Source organism: Equus quagga, chromosome 21 (assembly GCF_021613505.1).
Source record: "Equus quagga isolate Etosha38 chromosome 21, UCLA_HA_Equagga_1.0, whole genome shotgun sequence".
NCBI lineage: Eukaryota > Metazoa > Chordata > Mammalia > Perissodactyla > Equidae > Equus > Equus quagga.
This window is the reverse complement of record NC_060287.1, coordinates 4,301,206-4,324,744: the sequence shown is the minus strand read 5'-3', so window position 1 is coordinate 4,324,744 and position 23,539 is coordinate 4,301,206.

Sequence of the window (23,539 nt, the reverse complement as noted above, 5' to 3'; positions counted from 1 at the left end):
GAGTCTACTTCTGTTGTCTGCAGCCACAAAGGGCAGGGAATGACAGGTACCATCAAGGCTACCTGGTTGTTTAAGCAATCAGAGTTTATTGATAAAGAGGAACAGAACAAGGAGCGGGGAAACAAAGAACAACAAATTGGTACTTAGAACATCCACACCACAATCAGCCTGGGAAGTCCCAATAGTTTGTCTGTGGGCGGGCAGGAGTGGGGATTGTCCGGATCTGAGGCAAAGTGTCCTTTCCTCAGTGAGACTTCCAGTTGTTCTATGCCTATGACTCCCTTTTATCCTAAGATTTCTCTAGGTTCTGACTTAGAGTTTTAGACATTTAGATATTTTGAGTTATTTCTTCCTGTTCCCACAAGTGAGGTGCTTCTCTCTTTTTTGTTCCCACTGATGGGATGTTTCTAAAGTCCAGTTAGGTGTCCGTTGGAGTGGCCAGCCCAGACAAGGAACATGATGCAGGACACATTCTTTGTAACGTGTGCCTTAGAGTCAGGGCCGAAGTGGCCATCTTTGGCCCCGAGCCCATACACATTCCTTCATATAAAGCCCAGGTTCAGTGTCCTGGGAAGGCGGAGAGGTCAGTGAACTCTGTACAACTTCTCACTATAATACCTTGAAAACCTCACCTTCACCCCTTCACCATCACTGCCCTTGTCAGCATAAGGGCAAGGAGTTTAATTTCAGATCTTAAAAATGCCACTATTATAAATTACTTTGACATTCTTTATCCTTAATTCTTTATTGACTTTACAAATCCTGTCAAACTATTTTTAAAAACTCAAATTTAATCTAACTTAGAATTGTGCATCTCCCATAGTCATGTAGTCATGTGACAGACTTTGAATTTCTGATCTGTATTTTACGGAAACAAGCATTCTTCACACGTTTTGCCAATATGGCATAGCAATGATTATATGGACTTGAATACTCACAGAACCTTGACAGTATAGTAACATTTAAAGAATAAAAACAGAGTAGAGTCTTTTAAAAATATTGTTGTATTATTCTAGACTATTATAGTCTAGAATAATCTAATAGATAGTTTATATTTTTCAAAATGCAAAATAGGATTAATAACCAGTATGTGTTTTTATGACCTGCTGATTAACAATAAAATGTGCTTTGACATCCAATTAATATTTGGTGAGGATTTGTTATATGTTGAGCATCATCATAGGTTTAGGAACACAAAGAGGAATCAGATGTATCAGGTACCCATGTAACTTCTATTCAGCTGTATAAATTCCTAAATGTCATATATTTTAAAACTTAAAACTGTTGTCCCATATTTTGAGAATAAATTATGCACTATGAAGAAAAGATATCCTGACTCTATAACCCTTTGGATTTGCCACTCTAAATAAATTCATGTTTGAAAATCAGCCCAAAGCATTGTTAACTTCTTCCTTCATGGTTCACTACACATATTCAGACATAGGCTTCAAAATATTCCTTAAAGAACACCAGCAGGTGATTGATAACTGGAAAAAAAAAAAGTATCCATTGGAATAAGTCAAACACATCAACATCCTGCATGTGTGGTAGCCTACATTTATTTGAGCATCTATGTGTAGCAATAGCATCTATATATTTCACTGAACCCTCAGAATTCAAATTGACATCAGCAAAATCAAAATTAATTGCTTATAAACTACCCTCTTGTCAACATAATTATATTTTACTGACATGGAAAGTAACTATTGAATTAAATAAAACCTGTAAATTAAAAAGCTTTCTGATTCATTTTTTTCCTTCTGTAAGAGTTATTATAAAAAGAAGAAATAATAGGTTTTACCCCAGGAGGCATGTTTAACTCTGTGCCTATGGGTAATTCATTGGAAATTCTGTGATGTTTATGGAAAAAAGATGATGAGTATGTGGTAATACAAAACCTCTTAATGTAGTGTTTCAGAATTCAAAGGCTCTGCTAGCATCAGAAACAGCATTTTACATGCAGTACAGTTCATACTTAAAGTTAATAATGACCTTCAAAACTTGCTCTTATTTATTGCTGCTGAGTTAAGAACAGAGTAGCAGAGTAGAAAGTGATGACATCAGGGTCACAGCAGAAACATAGGAGCATTTGAAGTAAAACTCACTTGTTCCTCAGTGAAACATATGATTTATAATTTTTTGTATTGCAAAGTATTTAAATAATCTAGTCATTAAACTATCTTCTGAAAATAATTTCTTGAAAGTATTATTCTTTCATCTGTAAGAATTATCGTGAAAAAGAATGTCATTTTAATTTTTATACTGTGTGTAGTTTACATTGCAATGGTATGCATTTTTATAGATGATTATGGGTGGGAACAATAATAAGAAATGGAAACGTTTTTAACCAATAATGGGAATACTTAAATTCAAATTATAAGTCTGTTACAATCTTATTTACATAAATATGTTTTATTTCCATATCGACAACGTATTATAATAGCTTGGGAGGAAAGAGTGTTAACTAATCTAGTTCAGGCAGAAATGCCTAAACAGATGAAATCTAAATTTTATTTCCACTGTTACTTTAAATAGTTGGAAAATTTTAACTATTATCCTGGAAAAGCTATGCTTTCCCATTCTCTATTTTATGATATCAAACTGTGTCCTAGCAACTGACTACAGAATAGAAAATGCTTTCTAATAGGTTCTATTAAAAAGGTCTCCAACAGATTTGATTATTCTGCTGTTGTATACGTACAATAGTGAGACAAATTGGAATACATGTTTTACAGTTATTTTGTGATAGAAAACTTTCAGTAGGCAGAGAGAACCATGTCTGAATCTAGGTAGTTTACTGAACTCTAAAAAAATAGAAGCTAATAAATGCCAGTCTCAAGCATGAATTTCTGTGGAATATGTCAAATCCAAAGGAATGTAAGGTTAAAACATAATCCCTAAGTTTTTCCTTTGAAATAGAACACAAGTAGTTTTAATCAAAAATAAAAATTCGTGGGGGACCATCCCTTCTACATCATTGAATCGATGCTCCTCGAGGGCAGGAAATCATCTAGTCACAGATTTACAGAGCTGAAGATCTCTTTCGAAAGGTCAAAACTTTTTGGCCTCAAGTTTTTCAATTTCCACCAACTCTTACCTTAATTCCTCATTAGCATAATGTTACTAGTCAATGGTACCACCAAGCCTGGGCTTCCAAACATATTCTGATCTTTCTGGTTTGCCTGAGCTATGCTTGAACAAGTCCCTCCCCCCTGGAATCAGTAGATGCAAGACTGGAAATTTTCAAGGGAATCTTTACAACGTGTGCATAGGGGGGTGTGTGTGTGTGTGTGTGCATGCGTGTACTACAGGAATGAATGCAAGAAACTATCAGAGAACGATGCATTTAATGCCTAACACACTCTACCTGAGATACGGCACCTTATTCTTTTCTTCTATCATCAGTGCTAAGATCTAATTTGCCATCAGTCCTTCCTTGGTTAGTGTAAGCTTTTATTTTTTTGCCCGTCCAAATTGCACACTCCATATTGCACTAGACACAGTTTCTTTAATTTCTCCTATTTTTTAATTTGCATTCATTTTAGAAAGATATTATCCAGAAGCTCATCAATAACACAATTTTTAAAAATACTTTACACTTCAGTAATAAAGTAATTATAGAAGGTTATGTAAAAGTAATAAAGAAATGCTATTTTTCTGTTTTCATATAATGAAGAACCCTACTTTTTTCTGTTAAAGACATTAAAGGTCACACACAAAATAGTGAGGGTAAGGCAGAATCTACGAAGCCTGAGGGCTACTCAATTTCTCCCCTGCTTGAATTGATATTGACTGTCAAATGAGGAAAAGAAGTCCACTTATAAGTTAAATTAGTTTTTCCAAACATCTAAGTACTTTTATTCCACCAGGAATAAAACAACGTAAAGACCATTTTAATTTCTATTCAAAATTTTATATTAAAAATTATAAATTCAACATATCTTTAGGACAGATGCTAAACATCTTCAGACACATTCACTGTAGTGGCCACGACTGGACTTTTGAAATACTTATTAGTCTGCTTTTGGTAGTTTTAGAGGCAGCCCTTTCTGAGGTTGATGAGATGATGTAGATGATTTTGGTATTTCTTCTTTGCTTCAGTGTTACCAAGGGACGATTCAGGCTTGTTTGTACCTCATACATGTAAGACACCTTAAAATTAATTGAAATGGACCTTAATTTAATAAAAAAAGAAATTTTGTTTTCTCTGCATCACTATTAAGTTTGTTCAGAAGGACATACCTGTTTATATATATCTTTCCATAGGTACTATCCTTTTGTGTGTGTGTGCGTATGAGGAAGATTGGCCCTGAACTAATATCTGTTGCAAATCGTCCTCTTTTTTTTCCTTCTCTTCAAAGCTTCACTATATGGTTGTGTATCCTAGTTGTAAGTCATTCTAGTTCTTCTATAGGGGGTGCTGCCACAGCATGGCTTGATGAGCAGTGCATAGGTCTGTACCCAGAATCTGAACCGGCAAACCCCAGGTCACCGAAATGAAGCATATGGATTTAACCACTCAGCCACAGGACTGGCCCCCCATGGGTACTATCTTGAGAATCTTGTGCAATTGCTGCTCAAGGATCTTATCTATTCAACAAAGGAAAGGCTTTCGTTTTAATATTTTCATTTCAGAATAATTAAAGCTAACAAGTGTTTTAGAAAGAGGAGTATAAATCTTATCTTATATCACTTTCTAAATCATTTTTGTAACTTGGAATTGAAGACTGAAGGTATCTGGGTTTACAGCAATGCAAAATGAAGTTCTCTTACCATGAATGACTAATTAAAATAAAAAGTTGTTCTTTTGCCATTAGACTAGTGGAGAATAGAATTCCTAAAATAAGAGGGTTCATTTATTTATATTTCATTATACCTCTGTAAACTAAGATGTTGATAGCATAGTAGATGCATTCTAAAAATTTATGATCGAGATGTTACAATTTTTTGTTTAATAAATTCTTGTTTAACATACGTCTTTTTAAAATACGCTATTTAAACCTTACTTTTTGTAATCTATAACAGCAACTAATACATCAGCATTAGTAATTCAGAAAAAAAGAACTGTGAAAAATAATGACCCTCAAAAAACTTTTTTTCTCATTTTTGAAGAGGATATACTCCAAATATTAGGGGAAACAAACAAGTAATATAGAACCAAGCTAATATGAAGGTTTTATTTACAAAAATAACCCATGTGTTCCTAGGGTCAGTACATGATCAACCAAATCTCATATCCTTTTATAGTCGTCAGAGAAATCCTGTATGATGAGAATTGTTGCTCTGAATCATAGTTCTGAAATACTAGAAAAATTCTGAATCATCTGATAGAGTAGCGAACTTTGTAATACCTTAGCTTCCTAAAGTCCTTTGCTTTTTACAAGCCACTTCTAGTTATATTTTCTTACTTAATTCACACCAAAATCATTTGAATAGGTGTTGGTATTCCTATCATACATAGGCAGAAACTAAAGTCAGATAGACTAGACAGCTTGCCTAAGGTTGTAGATTCAGGGTCACCCGCCTAAGGTGACAGACTCAAAATTGAAGTCCCCTCACTTCAAATTCAAAGTCGTAGCTCCCCTGTGTCTGGCTGCATGACTTATAAGATATGTGCTAAGAGACATGTTGGGGGAAAATCAATTTCAGGAACCAGAAAATTTTGAAAATGTTTTTAACTCAAATAAACAATTCAATTAATCACAGTATTCCTTCCACTCAGTATTCTATTTAATGAAAAGGCTGCTGTGTTTCAATGATCCCCTCTTATTTTTGATATCTAACATAGAAAGTTGAACATTTCTGAGGTGTACTCATAATAAATACCTTGGAAGAACCATTGCCATTACTTGTCTTTACCAAAGAAAAATATCAACTTTTAGTTTTGAGAGAAAAATAAGATAGAACATATATCCTTGAATTCAGATAGCTGCAGGAAAAAAATAAGAAAATCATTTACAGGCCACTTCTATGCTGGTACAGACAATTTATTTTTATTTAAAATGCATTTTTAGATATTTAAAAGAAATACATAATTTTTCTTGCTCTGAATGTTTCTCCTAATACTTAGATTACCATTTGTCATTTTAAGTCAGAGCATTAAAGCATGTACTGCATCATATTACCTGAAACTTGCAGAATGCCCTGTGCAGATGATAAATGTGTGTGACGATTGTGCTATTTTGCTCATTTTCAAAGCAAACATGGAAAGCACTTGCCCAATATAAGACAGAGCAGTAGAAGGAGAGAATATGGACCAACCATATCTGCAGATAAATGACAGCTGGGGTAAACCCATGTCATTCTGAGTGGAATGGATACATTGGGGTTGTTTGGATTTGGAGTTTTTTTAAGTAATAAGTCAGTGGTAAAAAAAGTATAATAAAAATGTCAAGAGAGTTGCTTACTTGGCTTAACTTGAACTTCTTTCTGTAGAATTATAGCTTCTGTTTCATGGGGAATTAGTTTGCTTCATAATTTTTTTCCAATAAAATCACAGCTATGAAAACAACCAAAAATTACAGTATAACGTCGTGTGAGCATTTATGGCACAAACAACTTTTGAAGTTACATTTCAAAACATTTTAGAAAGTTTATTTAAATTGTGTGGAAGCTTGATTATGTCTCCTTTGCTTCCTCTGTTCTGGGCAATGCACCAAGTGTGGCCAAACATCCTGTGTTCTAGCTGCTTAAATGTTTCGTCTGCATACCCCGTTCTAGTCTTCTGTGAAGGACGCCAGGCACCTCTGAATGGGGAAAGAAAATTCCTCTTTTAGACGTAGTTCAACATTTAATTATTCATTGCATAGTATTTTTAGGAAATATTTTTTAAAAGACAATAAATCCTTGGGGGCCAGCCTGGTGGTGTGGCGGTTAAGTTTGCACATCCTGCTTCAGCAGCCCAGGGTTTGCCAGTTCAAATTCCAGGTGCAGACCTACACACCACTTGTCCAGCCATGCTGTGGCAGGCATCCCACATATAAAATAGAGGAAGATGGGCATGGATGTTAGCTCAGGGCCAGTCTTCCTCAGCAAAAAGAGGGGAATTGGTGGCAGATGTTAGCACATGGCTAATCTTCCTCAAAAAGAAAAAAAAGCAACAACAAATCCTTACTGTCTTATATTTTTTTTTTTTTTATTAATGTTATGATGGATTACAAGCTTGTGAAATTTCAGTTGTACATTTTTGTTAGTCATGTTGTGGGTACACCTCTTCCCCCTCCGTACCCTCCCCCCACCCCCCCCTTTTCCCTGGTAACCCCCGATCGGATCTCCTTCTCAATATACTAATTTCCACCTATGAGTGGAGTCATATAGAGTTCGTCTTTCTCTGACTGACTTATTTCGCTTAACATAATGCCCTCGAGGTCCATCCACATTGTTGTGAATGGGCCAATTTCGTCTTTTTTTATGGCTGAGTAGTATTCCATTGTGTGTATATACCACATCTTCTTTATCCAATCATCAGTTTCTGGGCATGTAGGCTGGTTCCACGTCTTGGCTATTGTAAATAATGCTGCGATGAACATAGGGGTGCAACGGACTCTTGAGATATCTGATATCAGGTTCTTAGGATAGATACCCAGTAATGGGATGGCTGGGTCATAGGGTATTTCTATTTTTAACTTTTTGAGAAATCTCCATACTGTTTTCCATAGTGGCTGTACCAGTTTGCATTCCCACCAACAGTGTATGAGGGTTCCTCTTTCTCCACAACCTCTCCAACATTTGTCGTTCTTGGTTTTGGATGTTTTTGCCAATCTAACGGGGGTAAGGTGATATCTTAGTGTAGTTTTGATTTGCATTTCCCTGATGATTAGCGATGATGAACATCTTTTCATGTGTCTATTGGCCATATTCATTTCTTCTTTTGAGAAATGTCTGTTCATGTCCTCTGCCCATTTTTTGATCGGGTTGTTTGTTTTTTTGTTGTTAAGCAGTGTGAGTTCTTTGTATATTATGGAGATTAACCCTTTGTCGGATAAGTGGCTTGTAAATATTTTTTCCCAATTAGTGAGCTGTTTTTTTGTTTCAATTCTGTTTTCCCTTGCCTTGAAGAAGCTCTTTAGTCTGATGAAGTCCCATTTGTTTATTCTTTCTATTGTTTCCCTCAACTGAGGAGTTACAGTGTCCGAAAAGATTCTTTTGAAACTGATGTCAAAGAGTGTACTGCCTATATTCTCTTCCAAAAGACTTATTGTCTCAGGCCTAATCTTTAGGTCTTTGATCCATTTTGAGTTTATTTTGGTGTGTGGTGAAAAAGAATGGTCGATTTTCAATCTTTTGCATGTGGCTGTCCAGTTTTCCCAGCACCATTTGTTGAAGAGACTTTCTTTTCTCCATTGTAGGCCCTCTGCTCCTTTGTCGAAGATTAGCTGTCCATAGATGTGTGGTTTTATCTCTGGGCTTTCAATTCTGTTCCATTGATCTGTGGACCTGTTTTTGTACCAGTACCATGCTGTTTTGATCACTGTAGCTTTGTAGTATGTTTTGAAATCGGGGATTGTGATTCCGCCGGCTTTGTTTTTCTTGCTCAAGGTTGCTTTAGCAATTCGTGGTCTTTTGTTCCCCCATATGAATTTTAGGATTGTTTGTTCAATTTCTGTGAAGAATGTTCTGGGGATTCTGATTGGGATAGCATTGAATCTGTATATTGCTTTAGGTAGTATGGACATTTTAACTATGTTTATTCTTCCAATCCATGTGCAAGGAATGTCTTTCCATCTCTTTATGTCATCGTCAATTTCTTTCAAGAAAGTCTTGTAGTTTTCATTGTATAGATCCTTCACTTCCTTGGTTAAGTTTATCCCAAGGTATTTTATTCTTTTCGTTGCGATGGTGAATGGGATAGAGTTCTTGAGTTCTTTTTCTGTTCGTTTATTGTTAGTGTATAGAAATGCTACTGATTTATGCACGTTAATTTTATACCCTGCTACTTTGCTGTAGTTGTTGATTATTTCTAATAGTTTTTCTGTGGATTCTTTGGGGTTTTCTATGTATAAGATCATGTCGTCTGCAAACAGCGCGAGTTTTACTTCTTCGTTACCTATTTGGATTCCTTTTATTTTTTTTTCCTGCCGAATTGCTCTGGCCAGCACCTCCAGTACTATGTTGAATAGGAGTGGTGAAAGTGGGCACCCTTGTCTTGTTCCTGTCCTCAGAGGGATGGCTTTCAGCTTTTGTCCATTGAGTATGATGTTGGCTGTGGGTCTATCATATATGGCCTTTATTATGTTGAGGTACTTTCCTTCTATACCCATTTTACTGAAGGTTTTTATCATAAATGGGTGTTGGATCTTGTCGAATGCTTTCTCTGCGTCTATTGAGATGATCATGTGGTTTTTGTTTTTCATTTTGTTGATGTAGTGTATCACGTTGATTGACTTGCGGATGTTGAACCATCCCTGTGTCCCTGGTATAAATCCCACTTGATCATGGTGTATAATCTTTTTGATGTATTGCTGTAATCGGTTTGCCAAAATTTTGTTGAGGATTTTTGCATCTATGTTCATCAGTGATATTGGCCTGTAGTTCTCCTTCTTTGTGTTGTCCTTGTCAGGTTTGGGGATCAGAGTGATGTTGGCTTCATAGAATGTGTTAGGGAGTTCTCCATCTTTCTCAATTTTCTGGAACAGTTTGAGGAGAATAGGTATTAAGTCTTCTTTGAATGTTTGGTAGAATTCTCCAGAGAAGCCGTCTGGTCCTGGACTCTTGTTTTTGGGGAGGTTTTTGATTACCGTTTCTATTTCCTTACTTGTGATTGGTCTATTCAGATTCTCCATTTCTTCCTGATTCAGTTTGGGGAGATTGTATGAGTCTAGGAATTTGTCCATTTCTTCCAAGTTGTTCAATTTGTTGGCATATAGTTTTTCATAGTATTCTCTTATGATCTCTTGTATTTCATTGGTATCTGTTGTGATTTCTCCTCTGTCATTCCTGATTTTATTAATTTGCGCTTTCTCTCTTCTTTTCTTGGTGAGTCTGGCTAGGGGTTTGTCAATTTTGTTAATTCTTTCGAAGAACCAACTCTTTGTTTCATTGATCCTTTCTATTGTCTTTTTTGTTTCAATATCGTTTATTTCTGCTCTTATTTTTATTATTTCCCTCCTTCTACTGACTCTGGGTTTTGTTTGTTCTTCTTTTTCTAGTTCTGTTAGGTGTCGTTTGAGGTTGCTTACGTGAGCTTTTTCTTGTTTAGTGAGGTGAGCCTGTATTGCGATGAATTTCCCTCTTAGGACTGCTTTTGCTGCATCCCAAATGATTTGGTGTGTCGTGTTCTCATTTTCATTTGTCTCCAGATAATATTTGATTTCTTCTTTAATTTCTTCAATGATCCATTGTTTGTTGAGAAGCGTGTTGTTTAGTCTCCACATTTTTGCACCTTTCTCTGCTTTTTTCTTGTAGTTGATTTCTAGTTTAATAGCGTTATGATCAGAAAAGATGCTTGATATTATTTCAACTCTCTTGTATTTATTGATGTTTGCTTTGGTTCCCAAAATATGGTCAATCCTTGAGAATGTTCCATGTGCACTTGAGAAGAATGTGTAACCTGCTGTTTTTGGATGAAGTGTTCTATATATATCTATTAAGTCCATCTGGTCTAATTTTTCATTTAATTCTATTATTTCCTTGTTGATTTTCTGTCTGGATGTTCTGTCCATTGGTGTTAATGGTGTGTTGAGGTCCCCTACTATTATTGTATTGTTGTTGATGTCTTCTTTTAGTTCTATTAAGAGTTGCTTTACAAATTTTGGTGCTCCTGTGTTGGGTGCATATATATTTATAAGTGTTATGTCTTCTTGGTGGAGAGTCCCTTTTATCATTATATACTGTCCCTCTTTATCTTTCTTTATCTGTTTTGCTTTGAAATCTACCTTGTCTGATATTAGTATAGCGACACCTGCTTTCTTTTGTTCATTATTAGCTTGGAGTATTGTTCTCCATCCCTTCACTCTGAGTCTGTGTTTGTCTTTGGGGCTGAGGTGTGTTTCCTGGAGGCAGCATATTGTTGGATCTTGTTCTTTGATCCATCCTGCCACTCTGTGTCTTTTGATTGGGGAGTTCAATCCATTTACATTTAGAGTGATTATTGAGACGTGGGGGCCTACCACTCCCATTTTGTGTCTTGTTTTCCGGTTTTTTTCAGTTTCCTTTGTTTCTCGTCCCATGGTTTAATCTGTTCTGATGTAGAGCTGCTACTCTCTGTTGTTGTCCTTCTACTTATCTCCTCTGCTCTTGGTTTTGTAGCCCCTTTCCTTTTTTGGATTTTTCAGGAATGAGGGTTTTCCTGAGGATTTCCTGAAGAGGAGGTTTTGTGGCAATGAACTCCCTTAATTTTTGTTTATCTGGGAAAGTTTTTATTTCTCCATCGTATTTGAAGGATATTTTCGCTGGGTAGAGAATTCTCGGCTGTAGATTTTTGTCCTTCAGATTTTTGAATATATCATTCCACTCTCTTCTAGCCTGTAAAGTTTCTGCTGAGAAATCTGCTGATAGCCTGATGGGAGTTCCTTTGTAGGTTAGTTTCTTTTGCCTGGCTGTCCTTAATATTTTCTCCTTGTCGTTGACTTTTGCTAGCTTCACTACTATATGCCGTGAGTTGGTCTTCTTGCATTGATAAAGTTTGGAGATCTATTGGCTTCTGTCACCTGAAGATCCATCTCCCTCACCAGATTTGGGAAGTTCTCGGCCATTATTTCTTTGAATAGGTTTTCTGCCCCTTTCTCCTTCTCTTCTCCCTCTGGTATACCTATAATCCTTACGTTGCATCTCCTAATTGTGTCTGATAATTCTCGGAGAGTTTCTTCATTTCTTTTAAGTCTTGCTTCTCTCTCCTCCTCTGCCTGCAACAATTCTATATTGCCATCTTCCAAATTGCTAATTCTTTCCTCCATATTATCAGCCCTACTGTTCAGAGCATCTAGATTTTTCTTAATCTCCTCTATTGTGTTCTTCATTTCCAATATTTCTGTTTGGTTCTTCTTAATCGTATCAAACTCTTTTGTAACATAGCTCCTGAACTCGTTGAGTTGTCGGTCAGAATTCTCTCTTAACTCATTGAGAATCTTAATGATGGCTGTTTTGAAGTCATCGTCATTTAGGTTATACATCTCATTTTCTTTGGGATTGTTTTCTGTGTATTTGTTGCTTTCTTTCTGTTCTGGAGATTTAATGTATTTTTTCATATTGCTTGATGTTGTTGATTTGTGCCTCCGCATGGAAATAGAGTTTAGTTGCTCCTTTCACTTGTTTCAGCTGCTGCGGAGGGAGGAGCAGCTGTTTATATTTCACCAACCAGGAACCCTGTCCGTAGTTGCTAACTGGGCCTGGGCCCCTCTTCGTAGCCACAGTGGCCCTTTGGATTCCCTCCTCTGCCGTGGGGGCCGTCACAGGGGGGCTTCAGGCTGCAGGTGCCTACTGTTGCAGCCCACCTAGATGTGCTCTCTCCTTGGGGTCTGCAACGGTGTTATGGGCTTTTCCAGCAGCCAGGGGTGGGATCACTTATATTTGTCGCTCCGTTGCTGTCGGCACCCACCAAATCTCACTTGTCCTCTATAGGTCGCAGGATAGCTATTGGCATCTTCTACAGTCTGTGGTTAGTACACCTAGCTATGCTGCTTTTGCCCTGGGGTCTTCCAGCCTTGTGGCTGGCGGCTGGGTGCCTTCTATTGGTGCTGTGCAGAGGCTTTCCCTAAGGCTGCTGTGAGCCTGTAGGGTTTCCCCCTAGGCTACTAAGCTGGGTCTCTGGAACTCTCTCCAGCCCCAGTCCTCTCTGAGATCTCCAGCAATCCCTAGCCTCACGGGGTGGGCAACGGCAGCTGGAGGTCGCCCCGCCCTCAGGGCTTCTCTCCGGGCCTCTGCCGGAGCCGTGAATGCTCAGCGTGGCCCCTCTGCTAACGGCAGGCAGAGAGTTTTGTCTGCTGCCCGGGCGGAGCTCCGGCGCTTCCCCTCCGGGTCGCAGGACCGGCCTTTGAAGCTTCCCCCGGCCCCGGTCCTCTCCGAGATCTCCGGCAATCCCTAGCCTCACGGGGTGGGCAACGGCAGCTGGGGGTCGCCCCGCCCTCAGGGCTTCTCTCCCGGCCTCTGCCGGAGCCGTGAATGCTGGGCGTGGCCCCTCTGCTAATGGCAGACAGAGAGTTTTGTCTGCTGCCCTGGCGGAGCTCCGGCGTTTCCCCTCCGGGTCGCAGGACAGGCCTTTTGAAAGTTCCCCCCGCCCCGGTCCTCTCCGAGATCTCCGGCAATCCCTAGCCCCACGGGGCGGGCAACGGCAGCTAGGAGATCTCCGTGCCCTCCGTGTCTCTCTCTGGGACCCTCCGGGCGCCCCGAGCACCAGGCTGGATCCCCCCGCCAATGGCGGGGAGAGACTCTCCCCGCGGGCTCAGGTGTGCAACTCCAAAGTTTCCCTCTGCGTTTAGGAGTAATTGCAGGGGGTTTAGGTAGGGTTCTGGTCACCTGTTTCCAGCGTCGCTCCTCTGTTGTGTTCTCGCTCCTGCCCTAGACGTGCGTGGATCCTCTGGGGGCGTCCGTTGGAAGAAAGCCGCTTGCGGGTACCAGGCTGCCCGTCGGGGTCGGAGAGCCCTCACCTATTTCCACCTCCTCCCGGAGGAAAGTCCATCCGCCTTCCGATGTATAGTCGCGTGTGTGTCTCAGACGTCCTGAGATGCTGTCTGGATATCCTTTGTCAAGCGATAAGTGTCCAAATGGTTGTAGACTCGAAGGGCGAGAGACAAAGAGGACTACTCACGGCGCCATCTTGGCTCTTCTCCTACTGTCTTATATTTTAAGAAATTACAATGTGCACCTTACCTAGGCATTTTTAAAACAGAAATATTAAAATGTAATCCAGAAATAATTTAACTTATTAAAACTTTATATTTATGATACACTTTATTGGATTTTTTTCCTCTCCTCTTAACACACAAGTAAGCAAGACTTTTTTTTTAATAGATTGTTTCCAAGTAAAGAGACATTCCATTCAGAATAGAATTATCTGCATATTATTTTTACTAACTTACCAAAGATAATGTTCATTACTGAAAATTATATTTAATTAATAGCTACTATCAATAAGGGATTATATCTGGAAATTAGCATAAAAAAGGCAGCAATACTGAAGATTCTTACATTTTGCCAAACAATAAATGCATCATCTAAGTGCGTGACAGATTTCATAGGAGCAGACAGGGAAGACAAAAATGGTAGCATATGGGTTCTTATTCTGGTACTAGACTAATTATATTTCTATGTCTGTATAAATAAGGAAATATCAACCAATCAAGAAGGATGTAGAGGGGAGATTGGTTAGAAAGGAAGCCACTCTTTATGGCCGCAGGCTACCCAGGCAAAAAAAATCTCTTCAATAAAAAACCAAAGCCAATTGTTTAATCTTGGTTCTTCTCTTTTATTGGGTAAGCCAAAATGTGTTTTTGCAAACAATATTAGTAACATTCATAAATACAATCATTTTAATATCATTTCAATATATATGAGCATCCAATAGAAACAGCATAAAATAAAATAATTTAGATTTATTTTAAGAAACTTTGTGGTCTTAAGGTTTTTCCAAATAAATTTTTGTGGTTACCAACTAAAGTTGAAAGGGCCTCTTCCTTGTACCTGTGATTCCTGTTATCCCCCAATGTGTTCTGTTTTCTCCTGTTGTTCTGACACAGCTGTTAATTACATCCTTCCCAAAGTGCCCAGTTTAAATACGATGAATACTCTATCTATAAGGTACATATCAATGTTTATTGAATTTCATGCTTTTCATCTGGCACTTCACATTTTTTCCCCTATGTAATTGTTTTGGAGTATCTTTGAAGAAGCAATGTCTCATGTTAAAAATAGAACTTCTTTGCCACTCAGACAAGCACAGGTGTAAAGTTGCCATAAAGTGAAGTAAATTGTTAGAAAAAAAAATTTAATTATACTTTTTTTCCTTTTGACTTTGTCTTTTCATTTTACTAGAGTCCCAGCGACATCAATTTGGGCAGGCTGCTCTAAATGATTCAGCCTCAGAGTTCCCTGAGGAATCTCTGTCGCTCACCTGTCCTCAGGAATGAGATCATTGCCTTGCCTGTCTACTGGGTAGCTGCTGTGACAAAATTAAACATTTAGATTTCTTGTCAACCCTCAGATTTGTACTTCTGGCAGGAATAAAAGAAAATGTCACCCAAGCATGACTCTGTGTGAGGTATGATTTCCTCTAACTGATAGATTATAAAAGTTCCCTTTTTTATGAAAACTGCCATTTAAATACTTATGACAAATCTTATTTCATGGAGAAATAAATTCTCACATGTAACAACACAACAGCAAGGCTGAAATGTTTATTGCCTAGAAATGCCGTGAGTTGGAGGTTTTAGTCTTTTTTGGAATAGGAGTATTTGTTGAATACTTTGCAAAATTAGACTTTTAAAAATAAACTTACCAGATATGGGGAAATTGGAGTAATTCTAAATTAAAGAAACAAAGTTTGCTCAATTATGTAATATTCATTTTTGTAAAAATTTAAAAAGAAAAGAAGTAGCAAATTAGTTGGGCTTACTTTTAAATTGAAAGCAAAAGTTAACTCCCAGTTCCTTAATTTTAAATTGCAGGAAAAAAATCTGAATTTTGCCACTTCTTAAAATAGCACAATCAAATATTTGTTTTACAACATGGTTCTCATTCATTTGTTGTACACTATTTTATTATTTGACTTAAATCTATAGAAAAATAATTACTGTCCATTTTAGTAACAAATTCAGAGGTCACACAAAATGATTGCAAACTCCTAAAACATAGAATCTTGTATTTTACACTTTTGTATCCATTTCAGAAAGGGTAGTCCTTGCTGTCTAATATTCACTCCATAATTCCTTGTATACAGTGCCGTCTCAGGCATAAAATTGATCTCTGGTTGACCTTGAGTTTTACATACTTAAAAGGTAGGGAGCTAAAAACAAGCATTAGACATGGCTGTACTACATAGACAAGAAATTGAGGTGACACATTAAGCCATCTTTCCCACTGAGGACTGTATTGACATATTGCATTATTTTAATCTTAATTAAAAATAATTGTGCTGTATGTGTGCTTTCTTAGCCTTTAATTAACATAAGCTCTTCAAAACCAAAGTGGCAGCATAATAATGCATTCATAGTTTATAGTATAAATGGTGGCCTTAGGGAAAATGCATTGCTATAATTTTCTTGTAGGTCTCTGCTGATGTCACACTGCTGATAAGAATGGGAATCAACTAGAGGATGAACAGGGAGAAAGAAAGCATTAGACATGAGTTATATTTTTTAAAAGTATTATATTTCCTTATTTTACCATCATGTATACCAACTAGTAGTTGGTAGTGCCATTTTTTCTAATGCATGTGTGTTTGTGGAATATTTTTGTTAACATGAAGTGGCACATTTCCTAATCAGGTAAATCTTCAGGTGATAGTCAAGTGACTTTAAACACTACAGGCTTTAATTATAATTCCAACTAAGTAGCCCACAAGTAGTCAAAGAGAAATGGATGACAGCTGTGGTAAAGCAGACACTGACAGGCTCTTCAGAGTTACAAGTAATGTTAATTTTCTCTTCTTCCTTGAATATCTTTATTCAATTCCTGCTTGATGGTCTGCATTTTCGTAAGGGATTGGTGAGGCGCGTAATTTAAAGTAACAGACAATCCCCTAAATCATTTATATATGACCTTGGAACGATTTGTAAAACTCGCACAGGGGATAAACTCACATTCTTGCTTTTTTTTCATTTAGGTAAAAGTGCAATGCGAGGTGGCCCAAAGGAATCCAAAGGAAAGTTCTAGAATTATCAGTTCAGACCATGCATACGTGGATTGGCCTTGGGTCATTCTGCTTGTTTCTCTAAGAATCTAGTGCCTGCTTGTTCTTTGTTATTCTACTGATTTATCCTATCTTGAGACCAGATACATGATTACGGGCCAGGAACTCCCAAGTCATCTTTAAATAGCCTCTTAAATGTTAGTCTGAACATCCCACTTGAAATATCTCATAGAAAATGTACATTCTTTTCAAAAAAACTTTAGAATTTCTTTTTAGTTCCTAACAGATAAGCAGTCTCCATAAATCTCTGAAACCAGTAATGAACTTTTGCTCGTCCGTGCAGACATATTTTCTAACTGCCTCTTGCAAGCCATTACAAAACAAATTCTCTCTTTAGGAAGTAATGTTTATTTTTTTTTCTTCTTCTCTGTTTTAGTTTAAATATTATGCTGGATAATGCTCACCAACTTAAAAAAGTCTTCACTTTTCCCATTCATTCATTCCAGGAAATAAAAAGATTACTGACTTTATTTCTGGACTTAATTTTGTATATATGCTTATTTTAACATATCATATTCCCCTCTAGAGGTAGAAATATTATTTATATTATCTATACTTTATAGAAAAATTTGAAAGACTTTATATATTTGTGAAAAGCTAATAATTATATATAATTTATCTGAAAAACTTTCATGTGGTATCCAACCACTTCATTAATTAGAAAATTTATTTAAAGATTGTTCTCTTTGATTCTCAATTTGGCAATGAGTGGAATTAGTTCCCCCAGTAATTGTGTATTTCCAAATAGAGACTAGTCACCACAAATTATTTTATTATTACTAGTGCAATTAGTAGCATGATTATCATTATGAAATTTATGAGTTATCTAATTTCCTTTCCAATACTAATATACTCTCTCTGAAATGTGTTTGCACATTGTGAATCATAACTAAAATACATTTTCTTAAAGATTAGTATAATTTGGATTGTATGGACTTTGCAAATGATAATTGTTAGTTGAAAACCCCTACATGCTATGAGAACAAAAAGAAAATTTGAATGATCTTTAGAAATAATCCCCCTCATTGGAGGAATTCTTTTTGAACCATCTAAAACACAGGTCGTTTAGCTTTTCTCATATTCATCTCTTGATAAATAGTTCAATATTCTGCCAAATTGCCCAATCCCTATTGGACACTTTTGGACTTAGACATTCTCCATGAAGTTGAAGAACAATATACTTTTCAGTAGCTTCTAGACATTTGTCCTACTTATATATGCTTAGGACTGAAGTGGAATATGCTTCCTGATGCTGCCTTAGAAAACTCCTTCAAATATTTGAAGGGTGCTTTCAACTCCTTCTAAATTTTCTGTTTTTCTAAAGTAAATACCACCAGACTCTTCAACAGTCTTCTTTCCTACCTTTAAATATAAAGAATTAGTGTTTCAATGCAGCTAATGACTTAAGACATTTGGCAGCCTCCCCATTGCTGCAATCAGCATTTCAATCCTCCAATCTCTGTAAACTCTCGGTTTCATGAAATCATAAGCTTCCTTTTGGAACTTGCCTGGCTGGCCCCACTTTGATATGATTTTTTTCCTTATTCTGGAATTTTCTAAGAAATTTTGATGATCATAGCTTTTTTGTCAAAGGCTGGTTAAAATAAGAAAACAGAGGCCCCTTCAGATTTATATTGATGCAATAATTCACATTTTTTGCTGAAATTCTTCAATTACTGTGGAATTGTTTTGTTTTACTACCTTCCAGCTCACATTTCATCATCTTATTCACCAGGATATCAGAGAGAATTGATAAAATTATTTATAACAACCTGGAAGTTGTAGTTTGGTTTATGGCATCTTCTTTAAATATATTAGCTTAGTTACATCCAAACAAAACAAGAAACAATTCATGTGGGGCCTGATTCACTCCCTAAAGAATCTAAGATGATACCAGGCAATTACTGATTACTTTCTAAGTATCTAAAATCCACTATTCTTCTCATTTTAAAAATTGAAAAAAGTCACCTGAAATATCTCTCACCATAAGTTTTGTTTCTAGTATCTGAAAGACTATGAGTAACCACATCTGTAATTTTTGTAACACCCTATTATGCAATTTGTCTGGACTAGAAAACTGAAAATTCTTTGAAGTATCGTATCTGGAACTAAATTTATCCTTTAAAAAATTATTTTCCCTATTATTTCTATCTTGATATTCTCTCTTTGAGAAAACCAGGACAAAATAGGAAATAAGCAACGGTGTTTTTTTTCCTCATCTGTTAATGCTACACCCTCTTCTGAAATCCGTAGAACACTCACTTTTTGTATTCATTTATTCATTGAACATTAGATGTTTTATTTCTTTATGTTAAAAGTATTTAAAGATAAATAAGACTTAAGGAAGTGTACCATATCCACTAATCTTTTACACATTTTCTTCTGAAATTACATTTTATGATAGTTGAAACATTCTTTTTTCCCTGAGGAAGATTGGCCCTGAGCTAACATCTGTTGCCAATCTTCCTCCTTTTTTTCCCTCCCCAAAGCCCCAGTGCAAGGTTGTGTATTCTAGTTATAAGTCCTTTAGTCCTCTGTGTGAGCCACCACCACATAATGGATACTGATAGAAGAGTAGTGTGGTTCTGCACTCCAGAATCGAACCTGGGCTGCCAAAGCAGAACGTGCCGAACTTTAACCACTAGGCCATCAGGGCTGGCTCTAGTTTAACCATTTTTAAAAATAGAAGAATTTTTTTGTTGTCTTTAGAATTAAAGCTCATTTTTTAGAGTCACCTATGTTATTTGGGACTAATTATTATTTGTTGAGTGATTTAGCACGTTACTTCATTCAGTTTGTGTAGCTCAAAGCAGAGTGAGAAAACCCACGTCTATGTATGCAGTCCTTTATTATTTGAAGTCAAAATAGATAGTGTCTCCAGAACATCTGTTTTGGCCATTAGGACAATTAATATGACCATAACTAGGGACCATTTATGAACCAGTGCATCTGGTGGAGAGAAGGAACTGAAACTATTCTCATCAGAGTGACTAGCATTTGCAAAAACATGAGGATTTCAATATCCCTTCCTATTGTATAAAGTATGAGAAGAAATTGGTAGAAAATGAAGCTAAATTATTTGACTCTAGTCTCTCCTCTTGTTAGGGAAAGTAATAGCTCTAAAGAATTATAAGCTTTTGTGTCTCCATATTGAAAGAATGAACTTTCATTCAGATAAAAGTAAAAATAGAAAAAGTATATTTTAAAGTATTCATTTAATTTTTGAGTATATTAGAAAAGCCAAAATAGCATGTTTAAAAAGCTATTATAATTTTTAAAAGCGTTGTAATTCTCATCATTTTATAATTATTTATTGAATTAGGATTATAACTTCTAAACTGTATATATTTTATGGACGAACACGCAGGATTTCCTAAAATTCTGTCTTTTTTTTTTGTATATTAAACTCTTTTTTTTCTCCTAGAGAGGAGATGGGGGAAGGTCAAGGGCTGTGGGACAGATGGGAACAAGCCAAGATAATTGGCCTTTAATTATTATCTTCAACTTTTAGAAAAACATCAACCATTTATAATTATCCATCATCATTGTTCACAGATTCTGTATTTATGAAAACTCCTACTTGCTAAAATTTATATGTAAACCCCAAATCATTAGCCACAGTGCCTTTAGGCTCATTCATGGACATCTGCAGACTAGGGCACGTTCTCAGCTAGGGTCAAATAAGATGACACCCTGCCTTTTCTCTCAGTTCTCATACTGTAAAGTGTCCTTTTCACATTCTATTTAGTGCCATGTTTTCTGCATTTTTCTATTGGTTTGTTGGTGATTTCACTGTTAAAAATGGCCCTCAAGCATTGTGCTGAAGTGCTGGCTAGCGTTTCTAAGTGCAAGAAGGTCATGATGTGCCTTATGGAGAAAATATGTCTCTCATGAGTTATAGTGCTGTCGGCCTCAAATTCCATGTTAATGAATCAACAATATGGTAAAACCAGAAAAAGGAAGAGAACATTTGTGATATGTACTTGAGGCATTCAGCAAAGTGCCATAGGAACATCTATAGTATATGGTGAAGCTATGGTAAAGTTGGAAATGTGGCTAAATTTATAGATTCATGAAACTGCAACTGATTGAAAAACAGCACAGCAAACAGTACTGTTGTTAGGTTGAAAGCCAAGAAGTGTGTGGTCATGTTACCCAGAGTCAGGAAAATGTTAAACCCTTCTTAGCTAGTGGTTTATCATAAATAAATACTGCATATAATTACAAGAAACATACATTAATAAGATGCCTTTAAACAGAAACAAACATAAAACAAGGTTATGTATTAATTGACTGACAAAAATGTTGTGACCTAAGGCTCACAGGAGCGTAACTCTGTATTTCCCCCTTGGTATTCACTAATTCAGTGTCCATGTGATGTTATAGAAAAGAACTACCATGAATAATGAGAATTGACTGTACATATGTATATATAAATTGAATACATATATATGTTTTTTACTCAGAGAGTCAGTTTTATTTTTTTAAGAGTCCTCTGTATCATTTTAAAAAAAGGTAATGCTAATAACTGATATTTGCATAATGTTTATGTATTAAGAACTTAAAGTGTCTTCGTGTATGTTAGATTTGTGAAACTAGATCTTGAAGGTTTTTAAAGTGTTATTCTAACAGCAACACTTTTGATATATGTATACCGAGTACCAATTGTGACCTCATAGTATCTGCAATGGTCTATTTTGAATGTAGCTAGAACTCCTATGATTAAACATTTTAATTATCTCACAGATCCGGAATGCTCTTGTTACTTCTTCTAACCATATAAACCCTAACAACAACCACAATGATGACAGCAACATAACATACTGTTGTTCTCACAAGGATGTAGTGCGATGGACAGAGCGCCAAAAATAATCACAGCAAAAGATGGAGCATTCTCACAGGAAATTTCAGTTCTTCTCTAGTGAGTTTCACACTCTGACAGTGTTCTGTTTTTCAGGCACCATGATTTTTGGTTCATGGCAACGAGGCCAAATATTTACAGATCTCCTACTGATTAACTTGCCCTGAGGCTCCCTTGGTGGATTTACTGTTTTGAGACATAAATTGTCTCAACTTTAAAATTTGGCAATCTCATTGGCAGTCTTGGCAATAAAAATTCATCTTGTCTGCATGTGAAAATTGACATTGATTTTAGTTTATTTAAATAAAAACATACTTCTAATAAAGACGTTATATTCCTTCGGTCTGGGCCCACAAAGCTTTTTCAGATACCTTTGTGAAAAGGAAGTAAAGTGCTTACTTAATTCTTTCCTGATGGTTTTGGTAGCAGGGGCATTGTCAATGGAGCATCTCTGAGGTCTCTTTAAAGTTTCATTATTTTACAGATTCCTCTAGCAAGTTACAAATTAAGACTACTTTTCTTGATATCCTGGAAATCCTTACTGGAGTTTGGAAAATATATGTCATGTAGGTTAAACTGTATGAGAAGAACTGGTAAAATCTTTCAGAAAACCAGGTAGAATTGAAGTTTTCCAAAAACTGATATAGCGAGTGCAATGCTGCATGGTTCTCTAATTAGGCTTATCAATACTATTTAGAAATATTACAATAGAAAGACTCAGCCTATAGATTCCGTTTGTAATTTATTGGTCAGTAGGTATATTTGTGAATAGAGTCCTGAGATAATGATTTATTTGAGTATAGCACCCCCAAAACTGTTTTACCTCTATATGCTTTCCAGTTCAGTTTGTCCTAAATTCTGTGAAAAGTTTGATGAACAAAATTGTGCCAACTATCCAGTGCTTTTATAAACTTTTCTTTTGGGGGAGTAAAAATGCAGAGAATTTAAACTTCAGGGATCATTAAGAGTTCCTTTTCTAAGAAAATCACATGGCTAGAATGTTATAGTTCATCAGTTCTAAGACGCAACATTTTCAGTCTTTGAAATTGGGATGTGTTTGATGATAGATGATGTATTGTAGTTTAATTGATGAAGTTTCTTCTCATAGTGATGCATAAAATTATGGTGTGTCTTACGATTGATGGTTTATTGGTTTCGATGAAATAAATTCCATTTCTGACACATTTTTGATAGGTAGTAGAAATGTTATTTTTGAGCTGACTTGAGTAGTTCCTGTTATTGGGATTATGTTTGCCAACTGATCATTTACATTCCTCAAGATCTTTTTCAAAGGAAGATTTTCCATTAAGCCCTTAAAGAGTTAAAGTCAAGAATGGGTGATTCTCTCTTGATAATTCCAGCTCTATAATCAAAAACTTAATACTTAGAGTCAAGGAAGATATTCCGTAGCAGTTACAATTTAGTTTTACAATTGCTTTTTAAAATGGTATTTTATAATAACACATTTTTGGCCTCTGGGGTTTTTGTTTAACTTACTTGTCAGTATACACAAATTTAAGGAACGAAGAGGAAAAGAAAATTATGGGCTAGTATTGTAAGTGACATAATTATTTTTCCCTGAGACTTTAGAGTTATAATGAAATAATGGGAGTATTCAAGCACTTTTAATAATATGGAAATGCCCTTAGGTAGCTGGGAAGGGGAAAATAAAAAATAAGGGAAGAAAAAAATAGAATTAAGAGCCAGTTGGCCACAAATGTTACAGAGCTTATCCCTCTTTACAACTCAAACTTCAAGAAATTTATAAGCAAAATTATATGCATATATTGTACATACCCACACAAATTATTAAAACTCTAAACATTTAAATTTAC